The sequence below is a fragment of the Pristiophorus japonicus genome, unplaced genomic scaffold (assembly GCF_044704955.1).
Source record: "Pristiophorus japonicus isolate sPriJap1 unplaced genomic scaffold, sPriJap1.hap1 HAP1_SCAFFOLD_466, whole genome shotgun sequence".
In the NCBI taxonomy this organism is placed as follows: Eukaryota; Metazoa; Chordata; class Chondrichthyes; family Pristiophoridae; genus Pristiophorus; species Pristiophorus japonicus.
The window spans coordinates 199,125-222,836 of record NW_027254370.1 but is presented as its reverse complement, the minus strand read 5'-3'; the positions used below and the strand labels follow the sequence as shown (position 1 = coordinate 222,836).

Here is a 23,712-nt window from a genome sequence, read left to right as displayed (position 1 = left end):
TGTCTCAGTGTCTCAGTGTCCTTGTGTCTCAGTGTCTCAGTGTCTCAGTGTCCCAGTGTCCCAGTGTCCATGTGTCTCAGTGTCCCAGTGTCCCAGTGTCCTTGTGTCTCAGTGTCTCAGTGTCCTATTGTCTCTGTGTCTCAGTGTCCAGGTGTCCCAGTGTCCTTGTGTCTCAGTGTCCCAGTGTCCAAGTGTCACTGTGTCTCAGTGTCTCAGTGTCCCAGTGTCTCAGTGTCCTTGTGTCTCAGTGTCCCAGTGTCCCAGTGTCCTAGTGTCTCTGTGTCTCAGTGTCTCAGTGTCTCAGTGTCCTTGTGTCTCAGTGCCCCAGTGTCCCAGTGTCCTTGTGTCTCAGTGTCCCAGTGTCCTTGTGTCTCAGTGTCGCAGTGTCTCTGTGTCTCAGTGTCCCAGTGTCCTAGTGTCTCTGTGTCTCAGTGTCTCAGTGTCCCAATGTCCTTGTGTCTCAGTGTCCCAGTGTCCTAGTGTCTCAGTGTCTCAGTGTCCTTGTGTCTCAGTGCCCCAGTGTCCCAGTGTCCTTGTGTCTCAGTGTCCCAGTGTCCTAGTGTCTCTGTGTCTCAGTGTCTCAGTGTCCCAGTGTCTCAGTGTCCTTGTGTCTCAGTGTCCCAGTGTCCCAGTGTCCTAGTGTCTCTGTGTCTCAGTGTCTCAGTGTCTCAGTGTCTCAGTGTCCTTGTGTCTCAGTGCCCCAGTGTCCTTGTGTCTCAGTGTCCCCGTGTCCTTGTGTCTCAGTGTCGCAGTGTCCTAGTGTCTCTGTGTCTCAGAGTCTCAGTGTCCCAGTGTCCTAGTGTCTCTGTGTCTCAGTGTCTCAGTGTCCCAATGTCCTTGTGTCTCAGTGTCCCAGTGTCCTAGTGTCTCAGTGTCTCAGTGTCTCAGTGTCCCAGTGCCCTTGTGTCTCAGTGTCCCAGTGTCCTTGTGTCTCAATGTCCCAGTGTCCTAATGTATCTGTGTCTCAGTGTCTCAGTGTCCCAGTGTGCTTGTGTCTCAGTGTACCAGTGTCCTAGTGTCTCTGTGTCTCAGTGTCTCAGTGTCTCAGTGTCCCAGTGTTCTTGTGTCTCAGTGTCCCAGTGTCCTTGTGTCTCAGTGTCCCAGTGTCCTCGTGTCCTAGTGTCTCTGTGTCTCAGTGTCTCACTGTCTCAGTGTCCCAGTGTCCCAGTGTCCTTGTGTCTCAGTGTCCCAGAGTCCTAGTGTCTCAATGTCTCTGTGTCTCAGTGTCTCACTGTCTCAGTGTCCCAGTGTCCCAGTGTCCTTGTGTCTCAGTGTCCCAGTGTCCTTGTGTCTCAGTGTCCCAGTGTCCTCGTGTCCTAGTGTCTCTGTGTCTCAGTGTCTCATTGTCTCAGTGTCCCAGTGTCCTTGTGTCTCAGTGTCCCAGTGTCCTTGTGTCTCAGTGTCCCTGTGTCCTTGTGTCTCTGTGTCTCAGTGTCCCAGTGTCCTAGTGTCTCTGTGTCTCAGTGTCCCAGTGTCCCAGTGTCCTTGTGTCTCAGTGTCCCAGTGTCCTTGTGTCTCTGTGTCTCAGTGTCTCAGTGTCCCAGTGTCCTAGTGTCTCAGTGTCCCAGTGTCCTAGTGTCTCTGTGTCTCAGTGTCTCACTGTCTCAGTGTCCCAGTGTCCCAGTGTCCTTGTGTCTCAGTGCCCCAGTATCCTTGTGTCTCAGTGTCCCTGTGTCCTTGTGTCTCAGTGTCCCAGTGTCCTAGTGTCTCTGTGTCTCAGTGTCCCAGTGTCCTTGTGTCTCTGTGTCTCAGTGTCTCAGTGTCCCAGTGTCTCAGTGTCCCAGTGTCCCAGTGTCCTAGTGTCTCTGTGTCTCAGTGTCTCAGTGTCTCAGTGTCCCAGTGTCCCAGTGTCCCTGTGCCTCAGTGTCCCAGTGTCCCAGTGTCCTTGTGTCTCAGTGTCCCAGTGTCCTAGTGTCTCTGTGTCTCAGTGTCCCAGTGTCCCAGTGTCCTTGTGTCTCAGTGTCCTTGTGTCTCAGTGTCCCAGTGTCCCAGTGTCCTTGTGTCTCAGTGTCTCAGTGTCCTTGTGTCTCTGTGTCTCAGTGTCCCAGTGTCCTAGTGTCTCTGTGTCTCAGTGTCACTGTGTCCCAGTGTCCTTGTGTCTCAGTGTCCCAGTGTCCCAGTGTCCTTGTGTCTCAGTGTCTCAGTGTCTCAGTGTCCCAGTGTCCTAGTGTCTCTGTGTCTCAGTGTCTCAGTGTCTCAGTGTCCCAGTGTCCCAGTGTCCCAGTGTCCTTGTGTCTCAGTGTCTCAGTGTCTCAGTGTCCCAGTGTCCCAGTGTCCTAGTGTCTCTGTGTCTCAGTGTCTCAGTGTCTCAGTGTCCCAGTGTCCCAGTGTCCCTGTGCCTCAGTGTCCCAGTGTCCCAGTGTCCTTGTGTCTCAGTGTCCCAGTGTCCTAGTGTCTCTGTGTCTCAGTGTCCCAGTGTCCCAGTGTCCTTGTGTCTCAGTGTCCCAGTGTCCCAGTGTCCTTGTGTCTCAGTGTCTCAGTGTCTCAGTGTCTCAGTGTCCCAGTGTCCTAGTGTCTCTGTGTCTCAGTGTCTCAGTGTCTCAGTGTCCCAGTGTCCCAGTGTCCCTGTGCCTCAGTGTCCCAGTGTCCTTGTGTCTCAGTGTCTCAGTGTCCTTGTGTCTCTGTGTCTCAGTGTCCCAGTGTCCGAGTGTCTCTGTGTCTCAGTGTCCCAATGTCCCAGTGTCCTTGTGTCTCAGTGTCCCAGTGTCCTTGTGTCTCAGTGTCTCAGTGTCCTTGTGTCTCTGTGTCTCAGTGTCTCAGTTTCCCAGTGTCCTAGTGTCTCTGTGTCTCAGTGTCTCAGTGTCCCAATGTCCTTGTGTCTCAGTGTCCCAGTGTCCTAGTGTCTCTGTGTCTCAGTGTCTCAGTGTCTCAGTGTCCCAGTGTCCCAGTGTCCCTGTGCCTCAGTGTCCCAGTGTCCCAGTGTCCTTGTGTCTCAGTGTCTCAGTGTCCTTGTGTCTCTGTGTCTCAATGTCCCAGTGTCCTAATGTATCTGTGTCTCAGTGTCTCAGTGTCCCAGTGTCCCAGTGTCCCAGTGTCCTTGTGTCTCAGTGTCTCAGTGTCTCAGTGTCCCAGTGTCCCAGTGTCCATGTGTCTCAGTGTCCCAGTGTCCCAGTGTCCTTGTGTCTCAGTGTCTCAGTGTCCTTGTGTCTCAGTGTCTCAGTGTCTCAGTGTCCCAGTGTCCCAGTGTCCATGTGTCTCAGTGTCCCAGTGTCCCAGTGTCCTTGTGTCTCAGTGTCTCAGTGTCCTATTGTCTCTGTGTCTCAGTGTCCAGGTGTCCCAGTGTCCTTGTGTCTCAGTGTCCCAGTGTCCAAGTGTCACTGTGTCTCAGTGTCTCAGTGTCCCAGTGTCTCAGTGTCCTTGTGTCTCAGTGTCCCAGTGTCCCAGTGTCCTAGTGTCTCTGTGTCTCAGTGTCTCAGTGTCTCAGTGTCCTTGTGTCTCAGTGCCCCAGTGTCCCAGTGTCCTTGTGTCTCAGTGTCCCAGTGTCCTTGTGTCTCAGTGTCGCAGTGTCTCTGTGTCTCAGTGTCCCAGTGTCCTAGTGTCTCTGTGTCTCAGTGTCTCAGTGTCCCAATGTCCTTGTGTCTCAGTGTCCCAGTGTCCTAGTGTCTCAGTGTCTCAGTGTCTCAGTGTCCCAGTGTCCTTGTGTCTCAGTGTCTCATTGTCCCAGTGTCCTTGTGTCTCAGTGTCTCAGTGTCCTTGTGTCTCTGTGTCTCAGTGTATCAGTGTCCCAGTGTCCTATTGTCTCTGTGTCTCAGTGTCCAGGTGTCCCAGTGTCCTTGTGTCTCAGTGTCCCAGTGTCCAAGTGTCACTGTGTCTCAGTGTCTCAGTGTCCCAGTGTCTCAGTGTCCTTGTGTCTCAGTGTCCCAGTGTCCCAGTGTCCTAGTGTCTCTGTGTCTCAGTGTCTCAGTGTCTCAGTGTCCTTGTGTCTCAGTGCCCCAGTGTCCCAGTGTCCTTGTGTCTCAGTGTCCCAGTGTCCTTGTGTCTCAGTGTCGCAGTGTCCTAGTATCTCTGTGTCTCAGTGTCCCAGTGTCCTAGTGCCTCTGTGTCTCAGTGTCTCAGTGTCCCAATGTCCTTGTGTCTCAGTGTCCCAGTGTCCTAGTGTCTCAGTGTCTCAGTGTCTCAGTGTCCCAGTGTCCTTGTGTCTCAGTGTCTCATTGTCCCAGTGTCCTTGTGTCTCAGTGTCCCAGTGTCCTTGTGTCTCAATGTCCAAGTGTCCTAATGTATCTGTGTCTCAGTGTCTCAGTGTCCCAGTGTACCAGTGTCCTTGTGTCTCAGTGTACCAGTGTCCTAGTGTCTCTGTGTCTCAGTGTCTCAGTGTCTCAGTGTCCCAGTGTTCTTGTGTCTCAGTGTCCCAGTGTCCTTGTGTCTCAGTGTCCCAGTGTCCTTGTGTCCTAGTGTCTCTGTGTCTCAGTGTCTCACTGTCTCAGTGTCCCAGTGTCCCAGTGTCCTTGTGTCTCAGTGTCCCAGTGTCCTAGTGTCTCAATGTCTCTGTGTCTCAGTGTCTCACTGTCTCAGTGTCCCAGTGTCCCAGTGTCCTTGTGTCTCAGTGTCCCAGTGTCCTTGTGTCTCAGTGTCCCAGTGTCCTTGTGTCTCAGTGTCCCTGTGTCCTTGTGTCTCAGTGTCCCAGTGTCCTAGTGTCTCTGTGTCTCAGTGTCCCAGTGTCCCAGTGTCCTTGTGTCTCAGTGTCCCAGTGTCCTTGTGTCTCTGTGTCTCAGTGTCTCAGTGTCTCAGTGTCCCAGTGTCCTAGTGTCTCAGTGTCCCAGTGTCCTAGTGTCTCTGTGTCTCAGTGTCTCAGTGTCTCAGTGTCTCAGTGTCCCTGTGTCCTTGTGTCTCAGTGTCCCACTGTCCTAGTGTCTCTGTGTCTCAGTGTCTCATTGTCTCAGTGTCCCAGTGTCTCAGTGTCCTTGTGTCTCAGTGTCCCAGTGTCCCAGTGTCCTTGTGTTTCAGTGTCCCAGTGTCCCAGTGTCCTAGTGTCTCTGTGTCTCAGTGTCTCAGTGTCTCAGTGTCCCAGTGTCCTTGTGTCTCAGTGTCCCAGTGTCCTTGTGTCTCAGTGTCCCAGTGTCCTAGTGTCTCTGTGTCTCAGTGGCTCAGTGTCCCAGTCTCTCAGTGTCCTTGTGTCTCAGTGTCCCAGTGTCCCAGTGTCCTAGTGTCGCTGTGTCTCAGTGTCTCAGTGTCTCAGTGTCCTTGTGTCTCAGTGTGCCAGTGTCCCAGTGTGCTTGTGTCTCAGTGTCCCAGTGTCCTTGTGTCTCAGTGTCGCAGTGTCCTAGTGTTTCTGTGTCTCAGTGTCTCAGTGTCCCAGTGTCCTTGTGTCTCAGTGTCCCAGTGTCCTAGTGTCTCTGTGTCTCAGTGACTCAGTGTCTCAGTGTCCCAGTGTCCCAGTGTCCTTGTGTCTCAGTGTCCCAGTGTCCTTGTGTCTCAGTGTCCCAGTGTCCTAGTGTCTCTGTGTCTCAGTGTCTCTGTGTCTCAGTGTCTCAGTGCCCCAGTGTCCCAGTGTCCTTGTGTCTCAGTGTCCCAGTGTCCTCGTGTCCCAGTGTCTCAGTGTCCCAGTGTCCTTGTGTCTCAGTGTCCCAGTGCCCTTGTGTCTCAGTGTCCCAGTGTCCCAGTGTCCTAGTGTCTCTGTGTCTCTGTGTCTCAGTGTCTCAGTGTCCTTGTGTCTCAGTGTCCCAGTGTCCTTGTGTCTCAGTGTCCCAGTGTCCTAGTGTCTCTGTGTCTCAGTGTCTCTGTGTCTCAGTGTCTCAGTGTCCCAGTGTCCCAGTGTCCTTGTGTCTCAGTGTCCCAGTGTCCTCGTGTCCCAGTGTCTCAGTGTCCCAGTGTCCTTGTGTCTCAGTGTCCCAGTGCCCTTGTGTCTCAGTGTCCCAGTGTCCTAGTGCCTCAGTGTCTCAGTGTCTCAGTGTCCCAGTGTCTCAGTGTCCTTGTGTCTCAGTGTCCCAGTGTCCCAGTGTCCTAGTGTCTCTGTGTCTCTGTGTCTCAGTGTCTCAGTGTCCTTGTGTCTCAGTGTCCCAGTGTCCTTGTGTCTCAGTGTCCCAGTGTCCTTGTGTCTCAGTGTCGCAGTGTCCTAGTGTCTCTGTGTCTCAGTGTCTCAGTGTCCCAGTGTCCTTGTGTCTCAGTGTCCCAGTGTCCTAGTGTCTCTGTGTCTCAGTGTCTCTGTGTCTCAGTGTCTCATTGTCTCAGTGTCCCAGTGTCCCAGTGTCCTTGTGTCCCAGTGTCCCAGTGTCCTAGTGTCTCTGTGTCTCAGTGTCTCAGTGTCTCAGTGTCCTTGTGTCTCAGTGTCCCAGTGTCCTTGTGTCTCAGTGTCCCAGTGTCCTTGTGTCTCAGTGTCGCAGTTTCCTAGTGTCTCTGTGTCTCAGTGTCTCAGTGTCCCAGTGTCCTTGTGTCTCAGTGTCCCAGTGTCCTAGTGTCTCTGTGTCTCAGTGTCTCAGTGTCCTTGTGTCTCAGTGCCCCAGTGTCCCAGTGTCCTTGTGTCTCAGTGTCCCAGTGTCCTAGTGTCTCTGTGTCTCAGTGTCTCAGTGTCCCAGTGTCTCAGTGTCCTTGTGTCTCAGTGTCCCAGTGTCCCAGTGTCCTAGTGTCCTAGTGTCTCTGTGTCTCAGTGTCTCAGTGTCTCAGTGTCTCAGTGTCCTTGTGTCTCAGTGCCCCAGTGTCCTTGTGTCTCAGTGTCCCCGTGTCCTTGTGTCTCAGTGTCGCAGTGTCCTAGTGTCTCTGTGTCTCAGAGTCTCAGTGTCCCAGTGTCCTAGTGTCTCTGTGTCTCAGTGTCTCAGTGTCCCAATGTCCTTGTGTCTCAGTGTCCCAGTGTCCTAGTGTCTCAGTGTCTCAGTGTCTCAGTGTCCCAGTGCCCTTGTGTCTCAGTGTCCCAGTGTCCTTGTGTCTCAATGTCCCAGTGTCCTAATGTATCTGTGTCTCAGTGTCTCAGTGTCCCAGTGTGCTTGTGTCTCAGTGTACCAGTGTCCTAGTGTCTCTGTGTCTCAGTGTCTCAGTGTCTCAGTGTCCCAGTGTTCTTGTGTCTCAGTGTCCCAGTGTCCTTGTGTCTCAGTGTCCCAGTGTCCTCGTGTCCTAGTGTCTCTGTGTCTCAGTGTCTCACTGTCTCAGTGTCCCAGTGTCCCAGTGTCCTTGTGTCTCAGTGTCCCAGAGTCCTAGTGTCTCAATGTCTCTGTGTCTCAGTGTCTCACTGTCTCAGTGTCCCAGTGTCCCAGTGTCCTTGTGTCTCAGTGTCCCAGTGTCCTTGTGTCTCAGTGTCCCAGTGTCCTCGTGTCCTAGTGTCTCTGTGTCTCAGTGTCTCATTGTCTCAGTGTCCCAGTGTCCTTGTGTCTCAGTGTCCCAGTGTCCTTGTGTCTCAGTGTCCCTGTGTCCTTGTGTCTCAGTGTCCCAGTGTCCTAGTGTCTCTGTGTCTCAGTGTCCCAGTGTCCCAGTGTCCTTGTGTCTCAGTGTCCCAGTGTCCTTGTGTCTCTGTGTCTCAGTGTCTCAGTGTCCCAGTGTCCTAGTGTCTCAGTGTCCCAGTGTCCTAGTGTCTCTGTGTCTCAGTGTCCCAGTGTCCCAGTGTCCTTGTGTCTCAGTGTCCCAGTATCCTTGTGTCTCAGTGTCCCTGTGTCCTTGTGTCTCAGTGTCCCAGTGTCCTAGTGTCTCTGTGTCTCAGTGTCCCAGTGTCCTTGTGTCTCTGTGTCTCAGTGTCTCAGTGTCCCAGTGTCCAAGTGTCTCAGTGTCCCAGTGTCCTAGTGTCTCTGTGTCTCAGTGTCTCAGTGTCTCAGTGTCCCTGTGTCCTTGTGTCTCAGTGTCCCACTGTCCTAGTGTCTCTGTGCCTCAGTGTCTCATTGTCTCAATGTCCCAGTGTCTCAGTGTCCTTGTGTCTCAGTGTCCCAGTGTCCCAGTGTCCTTGTGTCTCAGTGTCCCAGTGTCCCAGTGTCCTAGTGTCTCTGTGTCTCAGTGTCTCAGTGTCTCAGTGTCCCAGTGTCCCAGTGTCCTTGTGTCTCAGTGTCCCAGTGTTCTTGTGTCTCAGTGTCCCAGTGTCCTAGTGTCTCTGTGTCTCAGTGTCTCTGTGTCTCAGTGTCTCAGTGTCTCAGTGTCCCAGTGTCCCAGTGTCCTTGTGTCTCAGTGTCCCAGTGTCCTAGTGTCCCAGTGTCTCAGTGTCCCAGTGTCCTTGTGTCTCAGTGTCCCAGTGTCCTTGTGTCTCAGTGTCCCAGTGTCCTTGTGTCCCAGTGTCCCAGTGTCCTAGTGTCTCTGTGTCTCAGTGTCCCAGTCTCTCAGTGTCCTTGTGTCTCAGTGTCCCAGTGTCCCAGTGTCCTAGTGTCTCTGTGTCTCAGTGTCTCAGTGTCCTTGTGTCTCAGTGTCCCAGTGTCCTTGTGTCTCAGTGTCCCAGTGTCCTTGTGTCTCAGTGTCCCAGTGTCCTTGTGTCTCAGTGTCCCAGTGTCCTAGTGTCTCTGTGTCTCAGTGTCTCAGTGTCCCAGTCTCTCAGTGTCCTTGTGTCTCAGTGTCCCAGTGTCCCAGTGTCCTAGTGTCTCTGTGTCTCAGTGTCTCAGTGTCTCAGTGTCCTTGTGTCTCAGTGTCCCAGTGTCCCAGTGTCCCAGTATCCTTGTGTCTCAGTGTCGCAGTGTCCTAGTGTTTCTGTGTCTCAGTGACCCAGTGTCCTTGTGTCTCAGTGTCCCAGTGTCCTAGTGTCTCTGTGTCTCAGTGTCTCAGTGTCTCAGTGTCCCAGTGTCCCAGTGTCTCAGTGTCCCAGTGTCCTTGTGTCTCAGTGTCCCAGTGTCCTTGTGTCTCAGTGTCCCAGTGTCCTAGTGTCTCTGTGTCTCAGTGTCTCTGTGTCCCAGTGTCTCAGTGTCTCAGTGTCCCAGTGTCCTAGTGTCTCAGTGTCTCAGTGTCTCAGTGTCCCAGTGTCTCAGTGTCCTTGTGTCTCAGTGTCCCAGTGTCCCAGTGTCCCAGTGTCCTAGTGTCTCTGTGTCTGTGTCTCAGTGTCTCAGTGTCCTTGTGTCTCAGTGTCCCAGTGTCCCAGTGTCCTTGTGTCTCAGTGTCCCAGTGTCCTTGTGTCTCAGTGTCCCAGTGTCCTAGTGTCCCAGTGTCTCAGTGTCTCAGTGTCCCAGTGTCCTTGTGTCTCAGTGTCCCAGTGCCCTTGTGTCTCAGTGCCCCAGTGTCCTAGTGTCTCAGTGTCTCAGTGTCTCAGTGTCCCAGTGTCTCAGTGTCCTTGTGTCTCAGTGTCCCAGTGTCCCAGTGTCTCTGTGTCTCAGTGTCTCAGTGTCTCAGTGTCCTTGTGTCTCAGTGTCCCAGTGTCCTTGTGTCTCAGTGTCCCAGTGTCCTTGTGTCTCAGTGTCGCAGTGTCCTAGTGTCTCTGTGTCTCAGTGTCTCAGTGTCCCAGTGTCCTTGTGTCTCAGTGTTCCAGTGTCCTTGTGTCTCAGTGTCTCAGTGTCCCAGTGTCCTTGTGTCTCAGTGTCCCAGTGTCTCTGTGTCTCAGTGTCTCAGTGTCCCAGCGTCCTTGTGTCTCAGTGTCCCAGTGTTCGTGTGTCTCAGTGTCCCAGTGTCCTAGTGTCTCTGTGTCTCAGTGTCTCAGTATCTCAGTGTCTCAGTGTCCCAGTGTCCCAGTGTCCTTGTGTCTCAGTGTCCAAGTGTCCCATTGTCCTTGTGTCTCAGTGTCCCAGTGTTCTAGTGTCTCTGTGTCTCAGTGTCTCAGTGCCGCAATGTCCCAGTGTCCCAGTGTCCTAGTGTCTCAGTGTCTCATTGTCTCATTGTCTCCGTGTCCCAGTGTCCCAGTGTCCTAGTGTCTCTGTGTCTCAGTGTCTCAGTGTCTCATTGTCTCAGTGTCTCAGTGTCTCATTGTCTCAGTGTCCCAGTGTCTCAGTGTCCTTGTGTCCCAGTGTCCCAGTGTCCTTGTGTCTCTGTGTCCTAGTGTCTCTGTGTCTCAGTGTCTCAGTGTCCCAGCGTCCTTGTGTCTCAGTGTCCCAGTGTCCGTGTGTCTCAGTGTCCCAGTGTCCTAGTGTCTCTGTGTCTCAGTGTCTCAGTATCTCAGTGTCTCAGCGTCCCAGTGCCCCAGTGTCCTTGTGTCTCAGTGTCCAAGTGTCCCATTGTACTTGTGTCTCAGTGTCCCAGTGTCCTATTGTCTCTGTGTCCCAGTGTCCGTGTGTCTCAGTGTCCCAGTGTCCTAGTGTCTCTGTGTCTCAGTGTCTCAGTATCTCAGTGTCTCAGTGTCCCAGTGTCCCAGTGTCCTTGTGTCTCAGTGTCCAAGTGTCCCATTGTCCTTGTGTCTCAGTGTCCCAGTGTCCTATTGTCTCTGTGTCTCAGTGTCTCAGTGTCCCAGTGTCCTAGTTTCTCAGTGTCTCATTGTCTCAGTGTCCCAGTGTCCTAGTGTCTCTGTGTCTCAGTGTCTCAGTGTCTCAGTGTCCCAGTGTCCCAGTGTCCTTGTGTCTCAGTGTCCCAGTGTCCCAGTGTCCTTCTGTCTCAGTGTCTCAGTGTCCTTGTGTCTCTGTGTCTCAGTGTCTCAGTGTCCCAGTGTCTCAGCGTCTCAGTGTCCCAGTGTCCCAGTGTCCTTGTGTCTCAGTGTCCTTGTGTCTCAGTGTCCCAGTGTCCCAGTGTCCTTGTGTCTCAGTGTCTCAGTGTCCTTGTGTCTCTGTGTCTCAGTGTCCCAGTGTCCTAGTGTCTCAGTGTCCCAGTGTCCCAGTGTCCTTGTGTCTCAGTGTCCCAGTGTCCCAGTGTCCTTGTGTCTCAGTGTCTCAGTGTCTCAGTGTCTCAGTGTCCCAGTGTCCTAGTGTCTCTGTGTCTCAGTGTCTCAGTGTCTCAGTGTCCCAGTGTCCCAGTGTCCCAGTGTCCTTGTGTCTCAGTGTCTCAGTGTCTCAGTGTCTCAGTGTCCCAGTGTCCCAGTGTCCTAGTGTCTCTGTGTCTCAGTGTCTCAGTGTCTCAGTGTCCCAGTGTCCCAGTGTCCCTGTGCCTCAGTGTCCCAGTGTCCCAGTGTCCTTGTGTCTCAGTGTCCCAGTGTCCTAGTGTCTCTGTGTCTCAGTGTCCCAGTGTCCCAGTGTCCTTGTGTCTCAGTGTCCCAGTGTCCCAGTGTCCTTGTGTCTCAGTGTCTCAGTGTCTCAGTGTCTCAGTGTCCCAGTGTCCTAGTGTCTCTGTGTCTCAGTGTCTCAGTGTCTCAGTGTCCCAGTGTCCCAGTGTCCCTGTGCCTCAGTGTCCCAGTGTCCCAGTGTCCTTGTGTCTCAGTGTCTCAGTGTCCTTGTGTCTCTGTGTCTCAGTGTCCCAGTGTCCTAGTGTCTCTGTGTCTCAGTGTCCCAATGTCCCAGTGTCCTTGTGTCTCAGTGTCCCAGTGTCCTTGTGTCTCAGTGTCTCAGTGTCCTAGTGTCTCTGTGTCTCAGTGTCTCAGTGTCCCAATGTCCTTGTGTCTCAGTGTCCCAGTGTCCTAGTGTCTCAGTGTCTCAGTGTCTCAGTGTCCCAGTGTCCTTGTGTCTCAGTGTCCCAGTGTCCCAGTGTCCTTGTGTCTCAGTGTCTCAGTGTCTCAGTGTCCCAGTGTCCTAGTGTCTCTGTGTCTCAGTGTCTCAGTGTCTCAGTGTCCCAGTGTCCCAGTGTCCCTGTGCCTCAGTGTCCCAGTGTCCTTGTGTCCTTGTGTCTCAGTGTCTCAGTGTCCTTGTGTCTCTGTGTCTCAGTGTCCCAGTGTCCTAGTGTCTCTGTGTCTCAGTGTCCCAATGTCCCAGTGTCCTTGTGTCTCAGTGTCCCAGTGTCCTTGTGTCTCAGTGTCTCAGTGTCCTTGTGTCTCTGTGTCTCAGTGTCTCAGTTTCCCAGTGTCCTAGTGTCTCTGTGTCTCAGTGTCTCAGTGTCCCAATGTCCTTGTGTCTCAGTGTCCCAGTGTCCTAGTGTCTCTGTGTCTCAGTGTCTCAGTGTCTCAGTGTCCCAGTGTCCCAGTGTCCCTGTGCCTCATTGTCCCAGTGTCCCAGTGTCCCAGTGTCCTTGTGTCTCAGTGTCTCAGTGTCCTTGTGTCTCTGTGTCTCAATGTCCCAGTGTCCTAATGTATCTGTGTCTCAGTGTCTCAGTGTCCCAGTGTCCCAGTGTCCTTGTGTCTCAGTGTCTCAGTGTCTCAGTGTCCCAGTGTCCCAGTGTCCATGTGTCTCAGTGTCCCAGTGTCCCAGTGTCCTTGTGTCTCAGTGTCTCAGTGTCCTTGTGTCTCAGTGTCTCAGTGTCTCAGTGTCCCAGTGTCCCAGTGTCCATGTGTCTCAGTGTCCCAGTGTCCCAGTGTCCTTGTGTCTCAGTGTCTCAGTGTCCTTGTGTCTCAGTGTCTCAGTGTCTCAGTGTCCCAGTGTCCATGTGTCTCAGTGTCCCAGTGTCCCAGTGTCCTTGTGTCTCAGTGTCTCAGTGTCCTTGTGTCTCTGTGTCTCAGTGTATCAGTGTCCCAGTGTCCTATTGTCTCTGTGTCTCAGTGTCCAGGTGTCCCAGTGTCCTTGTGTCTCAGTGTCCCAGTGTCCAAGTGTCACTGTGTCTCAGTGTCTCAGTGTCCCAGTGTCTCAGTGTCCTTGTGTCTCAGTGTCCCAGTGTCCCAGTGTCCTAGTGTCTCTGTGTCTCAGTGTCTCAGTGTCTCAGTGTCCTTGTGTCTCAGTGCCCCAGTGTCCCAGTGTCCTTGTGTCTCAGTGTCCCAGTGTCCTTGTGTCTCAGTGTCCTAGTGTCTCTGTGTCTCAGTGTCCCAGTGTCCCAGTGTCCTAGTGTCTCTGTGTCTCAGTGTCTCAGTGTCCCAATGTCCTTGTGTCTCAGTGTCCCAGTGTCCTAGTGTCTCAGTGTCTCAGTGTCTCAGTGTCCCAGTGTCCTTGTGTCTCAGTGTCTCATTGTCCCAGTGTCCTTGTGTCTCAGTGTCCCAGTGTCCTTGTGTCTCAATGTCCCAGTGTCCTAATGTATCTGTGTCTCAGTGTCTCAGTGTCCCAGTGTACCAGTGTCCTTGTGTCTCAGTGTACCAGTGTCCTAGTGTCTCTGTGTCTCAGTGTCTCAGTGTCTCAGTGTCCCAGTGTTCTTGTGTCTCAGTGTCCCAGTGTCCTTGTGTCTCAGTGTCCCAGTGTCCTTGTGTCCTAGTGTCTCTGTGTCTCAGTGTCTCACTGTCTCAGTGTCCCAGTGTCCCAGTGTCCTTGTGTCTCAGTGTCCCAGTGTCCTAGTGTCTCAATGTCTCTGTGTCTCAGTGTCTCACTGTCTCAGTGTCCCAGTGTCCCAGTGTCCTTGTGTCTCAGTGTCCCAGTGTCCTTGTGTCTCAGTGTCCCAGTGTCCTTGTGTCTCAGTGTCCCTGTGTCCTTGTGTCTCAGTGTCCCATTGTCCTAGTGTCTCTGTGTCTCAGTGTCCCAGTGTCCCAGTGTCCTTGTGTCTCAGTGTCCCAGTGTCCTTGTGTCTCTGTGTCTCAGTGTCTCAGTGTCTCAGTGTCTCAGTGTCCTAGTGTCTCAGTGTCCCAGTGTCCTAGTGTCTCTGTGTCTCAGTGTCTCAGTGTCTCAGTGTCTCAGTGTCCCTGTGTCCTTGTGTCTCAGTGTCCCACTGTCCTAGTGTCTCTGTGTCTCAGTGTCTCATTGTCTCAGTGTCCCAGTGTCTCAGTGTCCTTGTGTCTCAGTGTCCCAGTGTCCCAGTGTCCTTGTGTTTCAGTGTCCCAGTGTCCCAGTGTCCTAGTGTCTCAGTGTCTCAGTGTCTCAGTGTCCCAGTGTCCTTGTGTCTCAGTGTCCCAGTGTCCTTGTGTCTCAGTGTCCCAGTGTCCTAGTGTCTCTGTGTCTCAGTGTCTCAGTGTCCCAGTCTCTCAGTGTCCTTGTGTCTCAGTGTCCCAGTGTCCCAGTGTCCTAGTGTCTCTGTGTCTCGATGTCTCAGTGTCTCAGTGTCCTTGTGTCTCAGTGTGCCAGTGTCCCAGTGTGCTTGTGTCTCAGTGTCCCAGTGTCCTTGTGTCTCAGTGTCGCAGTGTCCTAGTGTTTCTGTGTCTCAGTGTCTCAGTGTCCCAGTGTCCTTGTGTCTCAGTGTCCCAGTGTCCTAGTGTCTCTGTGTCTCAGTGACTCAGTGTCTCAGTGTCCCAGTGTCCCAGTGTCCTTGTGTCTCAGTGTCCCAGTGTCCTTGTGTCTCAGTGTCCCAGTGTCCTAGTGTCTCTGTGTCTCAGTGTCTCTGTGTCTCAGTGTCTCAGTGTCCCAGTGTCCCAGTGTCCTTGTGTCTCAGTGTCCCAGTGTCCTCGTGTCCCAGTGTCTCAGTGTCCCAGTGTCCTTGTGTCTCAGTGTCCCAGTGCCCTTGTGTCTCAGTGTCCCAGTGTCCTAGTGCCTCAGTGTCTCAGTGTCTCAGTGTCCCAGTGTCTCAGTGTCCTTGTGTCTCAGTGTCCCAGTGTCCCAGTGTCCTAGTGTCTCTGTGTCTCAGTGTCTCAGTGTCTCAGTGTCCTTGTGTCTCAGTGGTCCAGTGTCCTTGTGTCTCAGTGTCCCAGTGTCCTAGTGTCTCTGTGTCTCAGTGTCTCTGTGTCTCAGTGTCTCAGTGTCCCAGTGTCCCAGTGTCCTTGTGTCTCAGTGTCCCAGTGTCCTCGTGTCCCAGTGTCTCAGTGTCCCAGTGTCCTTGTGTCTCAGTGTCCCAGTGCCCTTGTGTCTCAGTGTCCCAGTGTCCTAGTGCCTCAGTGTCTCAGTGTCTCAGTGTCCCAGTGTCTCAGTGTCCTTGTGTCTCAGTGTCCCAGTGTCCCAGTGTCCTAGTGTCTCTGTGTCTCAGTGTCTCAGTGTCTCAGTGTCCTTGTGTCTCAGTGTCCCAGTGTCCTTGTGTCTCAGTGTCCCAGTGTCCTTGTGTCTCAGTGTCGCAGTGTCCTAGTGTCTCTGTGTCTCAGTGTCCCAGTGTCCTTGTGTCTCAGTGTCCCAGTGTCCTAGTGTCTCTGTGTCTCAGTGTCTCTGTGTCTCCGTGTCTCATTGTCTCAGTGTCCCAGTGTCCTTGTGTCCCAGTGTCCCAGTGTCCTAGTGTCTCTGTGTCTCAGTGTCTCAGTGTCTCAGTGTCCTTGTGTCTCAGTGTCCCAGTGTCCTTGTGTCTCAGTGTCCCAGTGTCCTTGTGTCTCAGTGTCGCAGTGTCCTAGTGTCTCTGTGTCTCAGTGTCCCAGTGTCCTTGTGTCTCAGTGTCCCAGTGTCCTAGTGTCTCTGTGTCTCAGTGTCTCAGTGTCCTTGTGTCTCAGTGCCCCAGTGTCCCAGTGTCCTTGTGTCTCAGTGTCCCAGTGTCCTAGTGTCTCTGTGTCTCAGTGTCTCAGTGTCCCAGTGTCTCAGTGTCCTTGTGTCTCAGTGTCCCAGTGTCCTAGTGTCTCTGTGTCTCAGTGTCTCAGTGTCTCAGTGTCTCAGTGTCCTTGTGTCTCAGTGCCCCAGTGTCCTTGTGTCTCAGTGTCCCCGTGTCCTTGTGTCTCAGTGTCGCAGTGTCCTAGTGTCTCTGTGTCTCAGAGTCTCAGTGTCCCAGTGTCCTAGTGTCTCTGTGTCTCAGTGTCTCTGTGTCTCAGTGTCTCAGTGTCCCAGTGTCCCAGTGTCCTTGTGTCTCAGTGTCCCAGTGTCCTCGTGTCCCAGTGTCTCAGTGTCCCAGTGTCCTTGTGTCTCAGTGTCCCAGTGCCCTTGTGTCTCAGTGTCCCAGTGTCCTAGTGCCTCAGTGTCTCAGTGTCTCAGTGTCCCAGTGTCTCAGTGTCCTTGTGTCTCAGTGTCCCAGTGTCCCAGTGTCTCTGTGTCTCAGTGTCTCAGTGTCTCAGTGTCCTTGTGTCTCAGTGTCCCAGTGTCCTTGTGTCTCAGTGTCCCAGTGTCCTTGTGTCTCAGTGTCGCAGTGTCCTAGTGTCTCTGTGTCTCAGTGTCTCAGTGTCCCAGTGTCCTTGTGTCTCAGTGTCCCAGTGTCCTAGTGTCTCTGTGTCTCAGTGTCTCAGTGTCCTTGTGTCTCAGTGCCCCAGTGTCCCAGTGTCCTTGTGTCTCAGTGTCCCAGTGTCCTAGTGTCTCTGTGTCTCAGTGTCTCAGTGTCCCAGTGTCTCAGTGTCCTTGTGTCTCAGTGTCCCAGTGTCCTAGTGTCTCTGTGTCTCAGTGTCTCAGTGTCTCAGTGTCTCAGTGTCCTTGTGTCTCAGTGCCCCAGTGTCCTTGTGTCTCAGTGTCCCCGTGTCCTTGTGTCTCAGTGTCGCAGTGTCCTAGTGTCTCTGTGTCTCAGAGTCTCAGTGTCCCAGTGTCCTAGTGTCTCTGTGTCTCAGTGTCTCAGTGTCCCAATGTCCTTGTGTCTCAGTGTCCCAGTGTCCTAGTGTCTCAGTGTCTCAGTGTCTGAGTGTCCCAGTGTCCTTGTGTCTCAGTGTCCCAGTGTCCTTGTGTCTCAATGTCCCAGTGTCCTAATGTATCTGTGTCTCAGTGTCTCAGTGTCCCAGTGTGCTTGTGTCTCAGTGTACCAGTGTCCTAGTGTCTCTGTGTCTCAGTGTCTCAGTGTCCCAGTGTTCTTGTGTCTCAGTGTCCCAGTGTCCTTGTGTCTCAGTGTCCCAGTGTCCTCGTGTCCTAGTGTCTCTGTGTCTCAGTGTCTCACTGTCTCAGTGTCCCAGTGTCCCAGTGTCCTTGTGTCTCAGTGTCCCAGAGTCCTAGTGTCTCAATGTCTCTGTGTCTCAGTGTCTCACTGTCTCAGTGTCCCAGTGTCCCAGTGTCCTTGTGTCTCAGTGTCCCAGTGTCCTTGTGTCTCAGTGTCCCAGTGTCCTCGTGTCCTAGTGTCTCTGTGTCTCAGTGTCTCATTGTCTCAGTGTCCCAGTGTCCTTGTGTCTCAGTGTCCCAGTGTCCTTGTGTCTCAGTGTCCCTGTGTCCTTGTGTCTCAGTGTCCCAGTGTCCTAGTGTCTCTGTGTCTCAGTGTCCCAGTATCCCAGTGTCCTTGTGTCTCAGTGTCCCAATGTCCTTGTGTCCCAGTGTCCCAGTGTCCTTGTGTCTCAGTGTCCCAGAGTCCTAGTGTCTCAATGTCTCTGTGTCTCAGTGTCTCACTGTCTCAGTGTCCCAGTGTCCCAGTGTCCTTGTGTCTCAGTGTCCCAGTGTCCTTGTGTCTCAGTGTCCCAGTGTCCTCGTGTCCTAGTGTCTCTGTGTCTCAGTGTCTCATTGTCTCAGTGTCCCAGTGTCCTTGTGTCTCAGTGTCCCAGTGTCCTTGTGTCTCAGTGTCCCTGTGTCCTTGTGTCTCAGTGTCCCAGTGTCCTAGTGTCTCTGTGTCTCAGTGTCCCAGTATCCCAGTGTCCTTGTGTCTCAGTGTCCCAATGTCCTTGTGTCTCTGTGTCTCAGTGTCTCAGTGTCCCAGTGTCCTAGTGTCTCAGTGTCCCAGTGTTCTAGTGTCTCTGTGTCTCAGTGTCTCACTGTCTCAGTGTCCCAGTGTCCCAGTGTCCTTGTGTCTCAGTGTCCCAGTGTCCTTGTGTCTCAGTGTCCCTGTGTCCTTGTGTCTCAGTGTCCCAGTGTCCTAGTGTCTCTGTGTCTCAGTGTCCCAGTGTCCCAGTGTCCTTGTGTCTCAGTGTCCCAGTGTCCTTGTGTCTCTGTGTCTCTGTGTCTCAGTGTCCCAGTGTCCTAGTGTCTCAGTGTCCCAGTGTCCTAGTGTCTCAGTGTCTCAGTGTCTCAGTGTCTCAGTGTCCCTGTGTCCTTGTGTCTCAGTGTCCCACTGTCCTAGTGTCTCTGTGCCTCAGTGTCTCATTGTCTCAGTGTCCCAGTGTCTCAGTGTCCTTGTGTCTCAGTGTCCCAGTGTCCCAGTGTCCTTGTGTCTCAGTGTCCCAGTGTCCCAGTGTCCTAGTGTCTCTGTGTCTCAGTGTCTCAGTGTCTCAGTGTCCCAGTGTCCCAGTGTCCTTGTGTCTCAGTGTCCCAGTGTTCTTGTGTCTCAGTGTCCCAGTGTCCTAGTGTCTCTGTGTCTCTGTGTCTCAGTGTCTCAGTGTCTCAGTGTCCCAGTGTCCCAGTGTCCTTGTGTCTCAGTGTCCCAGTGTCCTAGTGTCCCAGTGTCTCAGTGTCCCAGTGTCCTTGTGTCTCAGTGTCCCAGTGTCCTTGTGTCTCAGTGTCCCACTGTCCTAGTGTCTCTGTGCCTCAGTGTCTCATTGTCTCAGTGTCCCAGTGTCTCAGTGTCCTTGTGTCTCAGTGTCCCAGTGTCCCAGTGTCCTTGTGTCTCAGTGTCCCAGTGTCCCAGTGTCCTAGTGTCTCTGTGTCTCAGTGTCTCAGTGTCTCAGTGTCCCAGTGTCCTTGTGTCTCAGTGTCCCAGTGTTCTTGTGTCTCAGTGTCCCAGTGTCCTAGTGTCTCTGTGTCTCAGTGTCTCTGTGTCTCAGTGTCTCAGTGTCTCAGTGTCCCAGTGTCCCAGTGTCCTTGTGTCTCAGTGTCCCAGTGTCCTAGTGTCCCAGTGTCTCAGTGTCCCAGTGTCCTTGTGTCTCAGTGTCCCAGTGTCCTTGTGTCTCAGTGTCCCAGTGTCCTTGTGTCTCAGTGTCCCAGTGTCCTAGTGTCTCTGTGTCTCAGTGTCTCAGTGTCCCAGTCTCTCAGTGTCCTTGTGTCTCAGTGTCCCAGTGTCCCAGTGTCCTAGTGTCTCTGTGTCTCAGTGTCTCAGTGTCTCAGTGTCCTTGTGTCTCAGTGTCCCAGTGTCCCAGTATCCTTGTGTCTCAGTGTCACAGTGTCCTTGTGTCTCAGTGTCGCAGTGTCCTAGTGTTTCTGTGTCTCAGTGTCCCAGTGTCCTTGTGTCTCAGTGTCCCAGTGTCCTAGTGTCTCTGTGTCTCAGTGTCTCAGTGTCTCAGTGTCCCAGTGTCCCAGTGTCCTTGTGTCTCAGTGTCCCAGTGTCCTTGTGTCTCAGTGTCCCAGTGTCCTTGTGTCTCAGTGTCCCAGTGTCCTAGTGTCTCTGTGTCTCAGTGTCTCTGTGTCCCAGTGTCTCAGTGTCTCAGTGTCCCAGTGTCCTTGTGTCTCAGTGTCCCAGTGCCCTTGTGTCTCAGTGTCCCAGTGTCCTAGTGTCTCAGTGTCTCAGTGTCTCAGTGTCCCAGTGTCTCAGTGTCCTTGTGTCTCAGTGTCCCAGTGTCCTAGTGTCTCTGTGTCTGTGTCTCAGTGTCTCAGTGTCCTTGTGTCTCAGTGTCCCAGTGTCCCAGTGTCCTTGTGTCTCAGTGTCCCAGTGTCCTTGTGTCTCAGTGTCCCAGTGTCCTAGTGTCCCAGTGTCTCAGTGTCTCAGTGTCCCAGTGTCCTTGTGTCTCAGTGTCCCAGTGCCCTTGTGTCTCAGTGCCCCAGTGTCCTAGTGTCTCAGTGTCTCAGTGTCTCAGTGTCCCAGTGTCTCAGTGTCCTTGTGTCTCAGTGTCCCAGTGTCCCAGTGTCTCTGTGTCTCAGTGTCTCAGTGTCTCAGTGTCCTTGTGTCTCAGTGTCCCAGTGTCCTTGTGTCTCAGTGTCCCAGTGTCCTTGTGTCTCAGTGTCGCAGTGTCCTAGTGTCTCTGTGTCTCAGTGTCTCAGTGTCCCAGTGTCTCTGTGTCTCAGCGTCTCAGTGTCTCACTGTCCCAGTGTCCCAGTGTCCTTGTGTCTCAGTGTTCCAGTGTCCTTGTGTCTCAGTGTCTCAGTGTCCCAGTGTCCTTGTGTCTCAGTGTTCCAGTGTCCTTGTGTCTCAGTGTCTCAGTGTCCCAGTGTCCTTGTGTCTCAGTGTTCCAGTGTCCTTGTGTCTCAGTGTCTCAGTGTCCCAGTGTCCTTGTGTCTCAGTGTCGCAGTGTCCTAGTGTCTCTGTGTCTCAGTGTCTCAGTGTCCCAGTGTCTCTGTGTCTCAGCGTCTCAGTGTCTCACTGTCCCAGTGTCCCAGTGTCCTTGTGTCTCAGTGTTCCAGTGTCCTTGTGTCTCAGTGTCTCAGTGTCCCAGTGTCCTTGTGTCTCAGTGTTCCAGTGTCCTTGTGTCTCAGTGTCTCAGTGTCCCAGTGTCCTTGTGTCTCAGTGTTCCAGTGTCCTTGTGTCTCAGTGTCTCAGTGTCCCAGTGTCCTTGTGTCTCAGTGTCCCAGTGTCTCTGTGTCTCAGTGTCTCAGTGTCCCAGCGTCCTTGTGTCTCAGTGTCCCAGTGTTCGTGTGTCTCAGTGTCCCAGTGTCCTAGTGTCTCTGTGTCTCAGTGTCTCAGTATCTCAGTGTCTCAGTGTCCCAGTGTCCCAGTGTCCTTGTGTCTCAGTGTCCAAGTGTCCCATTGTCCTTGTGTCTCAGTGTCCCAGTGTTCTAGTGTCTCTGTGTCTCAGTGTCTCAGTGCCTCAATGTCCCAGTGTCCCAGTGTCCTAGTGTCTCATTGTCTCATTGTCTCATTGTCTCCGTGTCCCAGTGTCCCAGTGTCCTAGTGTCTCTGTGTCTCAGTGTCTCAGTGTCTCATTGTCTCAGTGTCTCAGTGTCTCATTGTCTCAGTGTCCCAGTGTCTCAGTGTCCTTGTGTCCCAGTGTCCTTGTGTCTCTGTGTCCTAGTGTCTCTGTGTCTCAGTGTCTCAGTGTCCCAGCGTCCTTGTGTCTCAGTGTCCCAGTGTCCGTGTGTCTCAGTGTCCTTGTGTCCCAGTGTCCCAGTGTCCTTGTGTCTCTGTGTCCTAGTGTCTCTGTGTCTCAGTGTCTCAGTGTCCCAGCGTCCTTGTGTCTCAGTGTCCCAGTGTCCGTGTGTCTCAGTGTCCCAGTGTCCTAGTGTCTCTGTGTCTCAGTGTTCGTGTGTCTCAGTGTCCCAGCGTCCTTGTGTCTCAGTGTCCCAGTGTTCGTGTGTCTCAGTGTCCCAGTGTCCTAGTGTCTCTGTGTCTCAGTGTCTCAGTATCTCAGTGTCTCAGTGTCCCAGTGTCCCAGTGTCCTTGTGTCTCAGTGTCCAAGTGTCCCATTGTCCTTATGTCTCAGTGTCCCAGTGTTCTAGTGTCTCTGTGTCTCAGTGTCTCAGTGCCTCAATGTCCCAGTGTCCCAGTGTCCTAGTGTCTCATTGTCTCATTGTCTCATTGTCTCCGTGTCCCAGTGTCCCAGTGTCCTAGTGTCTCTGTGTCTCAGTGTCTCAGTGTCTCATTGTCTCAGTGTCTCAGTGTCTCATTGTCTCAGTGTCCCAGTGTCTCAGTGTCCTTGTGTCCCAGTGTCCCAGTGTCCTTGTGTCTCTGTGTCCTAGTGTCTCAGTATCTCAGTGTCTCAGCGTCCCAGTGTCCCAGTGTCCTTGTGTCTCAGTGTCCAAGTGTCCCATTGTACTTGTGTCTCAGTGTCCCAGTGTCCTATTGTCTCTGTGTCCCAGTGTCCGTGTGTCTCAGTGTCCCAGTGTCCTAGTGTCTCTGTGTCTCAGTGTCTCAGTATCTCAGTGTCTCAGTGTCCCAGTGTCCCAGTGTCCTTGTGTCTCAGTGTCCAAGTGTCCCATTGTCCTTGTGTCTCAGTGTCCCAGTGTCCTATTGTCTCTGTGTCTCAGTGTCTCAGTGTCCCAGTGTCCTAGTTTCTCAGTGTCTCATTGTCTCAGTGTCCCAGTGTCCTAGTGTCTCTGTGTCTCAGTGTCTCAGTGTCTCAGTGTCCCAGTGTCCTAGTGTCTCAGTGTCCTAGTGTCTCTGTGTCTCAGTGTCTCATTGTCTCAGTGTCTCAGTGTCCTTGTGTCCCAGTGTCCCAGTGTCCTTGTGTCTCAGTGTCCCAGTGTCCGAGTGTCTCTGTGTCCCAGTGTCCTTGTGTCTCAGTGTCCCAGTGTCCTTGTGTCTCAGTGTCCCAGTGTCCTAGTATCTCTGTGTCTCAGTGTCTCATTGTCTCAGTGTCCCAGTGTCTCAGTGTCCTTGTGTCTCAGTGTCCCAGTGTCCTTGTGTCTCAGTGTCCCAGTGTCCTAGTGTCTCAGTGTCTCAGTGTCTCAGTGTCCCAGTGTCATTGTGTCTCAGTGTCTGATTGTCTCAGTGTCCCAGTGTCTCAGTGTCCTTGTGTCTCAGTGTCCCAGTGTCCCAGTGTCCTTGTGCCTCAGTGTCTCAGTGTCCCAGTGTCCTTGTGTCTCAGTGTCCCAGTGTCCTTGTGTCTCAGTGTCCCAGTGTCCTAGTGTCTCAGTGTCCTTGTGTCTCAGTGTCCCAGTGTCCTAGTGTCTCTGTGTCTCATTGTCTCAGTGTCCCAGTGTCTCAGTGTCCTTGTGTCTCAGTGTCCCAGTGTCCCAGTGTCCTTGTGCCTCAGTGTCTCAGTGTCCCAGTGTCCTTGTGTCTCAGTGTCCCAGTGTCCTAGTGTCTCTGTGTCTCAGTGTCTCATTGTCTCAGTGTCCCAGTGTCTCAGTGTCCTTGTGTCTCAGTGTCCCAGTGTCCCAGTGTCCTTGTGTCTCAGTGTCCCAGTGTCCTAGTGTCTCAGTGTCTCAGTGTCTCAGTGTCTCAGTGTCCCAGTGTCCTTGTGTCTCAGTGTCCCAGTGTCCTAGTGTCTCTGTGTCTCGGTGTCTCATTGTCTCAGTGTCCCAGTGTCTCTGTGTCCTTGTCTCTCAGTGTCCCAGTGTCCCAGTGTCCTTGTGTCTCAGTGTCCCAGTGTCCTAGTGTCTCAGTGTCTCAGTGTCTCAGTGTCTCAGTGTCCCAGTGTCCTTGTGTCTCAGTGTCCCAGTGTCCTAGTGTCTCTGTGTCTCAGTGTCTCATTGTCTCAGTGTCCCAGTGTCTCTGTGTCCTTGTCTCTCAGTGTCCCAGTGTCCCAGTGTCCTTGTGTCTCAGTGTCCCAGTGTCCTAGTGTCTCTGTGTCTCAGTGTTTCAGTGTCTCTGTGTCTCAGTGTCTCAGTGTCTCAGTGTCCCAGTGTCCCAGTGTCCTTGTGTCTCAGTGTCCCAGTGTCCTAGTGTCTCTGTGTCTCAGTGTCTCAGTGTCTCAGTGACTCTGTGTCTCAGTGTCTCAGTGTCCCAGTGTCCCAGTGTCCTTGTGTCTGAGTGTCCCAGTGTCCTAGTGTCTCTGTGTCTCAGTGTCTCATTGCCTCAGTGTCCCAGTGTCTCAGTGTCCTTGTCTCTCAGTGTCCCAGTGTCCCAGTGTCCTTGTGTCTCAGTGTCCCAGTGTCCTAGTGTCTCTGTGTCTCAGTGTCTCATTGTCTCAGTGTCCCAGTGTCTCAGTGTCCTTGTCTCTCAGTGTCCCAGTGTCCCAGTGTCCTTGTGTCTCAGTGTCCCAGTGTCCTTGTGCCTCAGTGTCCCAGTGTCCTAGTGTCTCAGTGTCTCAGTGTCTCAGTGTCTCAGTGTCCCAGTGTCCCAGTGTCCTTGTGTCTCAGTGTCCCAGTGTCCTTGTGTCTCAGTGTCCCAGTGTCCTAGTGTCCTTGTGTCTCAGTGTCCCAGTGTCCTAGTGTCCCCGTGTCCCAGTGTCCTTGTGTCTCAGTGTCCCAGTGTCCTAGTGTCTCTGTGTCCTTGTGTCTCAGTGTCCCAGTGTCCTTGTGTCTCAGTGTCTCAGTGTCCCAGTGTCCTAGTGTCCTAGTGTCTCTGTGTCTCAGTGTCTCAGTGTCCCAGTGTCCTTGTGTCTCAGTGTCCCAGTGTCCTAGTGTCTCTGTGTCTCAGTGTCTCAGTGTCTCAGTGTCCCAGTGTCCTAGTGTCTCAGTGTCTCAGTGTCCCAGTGTCCTTGTTTCTCAGTGTCCCAGTGTCCTTGTGTCTCAGTGTCCCAGTGTCCTAGTGTCCTTGTGTCTCAGTGTCCCAGTGTCCTAGTGTCCCCGTGTCCCAGTGTCCTTGTGTCTCAGTGTCCCAGTGTCCTAGTGTCTCTGTGTCCTTGTGTCTCAGTGTCCCAGTGTCCTTGTGTCTCAGTGTCTCAGTGTCCCAGTGTCCTAGTGTCCTAGTGTCTCTGTGTCTCAGTGTCTCAGTGTCCCAGTGTCCTTGTGTCTCAGTGTCCCAGTGTCCTAGTGTCTCTGTGTCTCAGTGTCTCTGTGTCTCAGTGTCCCAGTGTCCTAGTGTCTCAGTGTC

The 23,712-nt window shown here is 53.2% G+C and overlaps 1 long non-coding RNA gene across 1 annotated transcript in view; it reads left to right on the top strand.

Moving 5' to 3' along the window:
- LOC139252421 (uncharacterized) overlaps positions 1 to 23,712 on the top strand; it is a 372,936-nt gene that overhangs the window by 269,328 nt on the left and 79,896 nt on the right. The gene's annotated exons all lie outside the window — the stretch shown is intronic.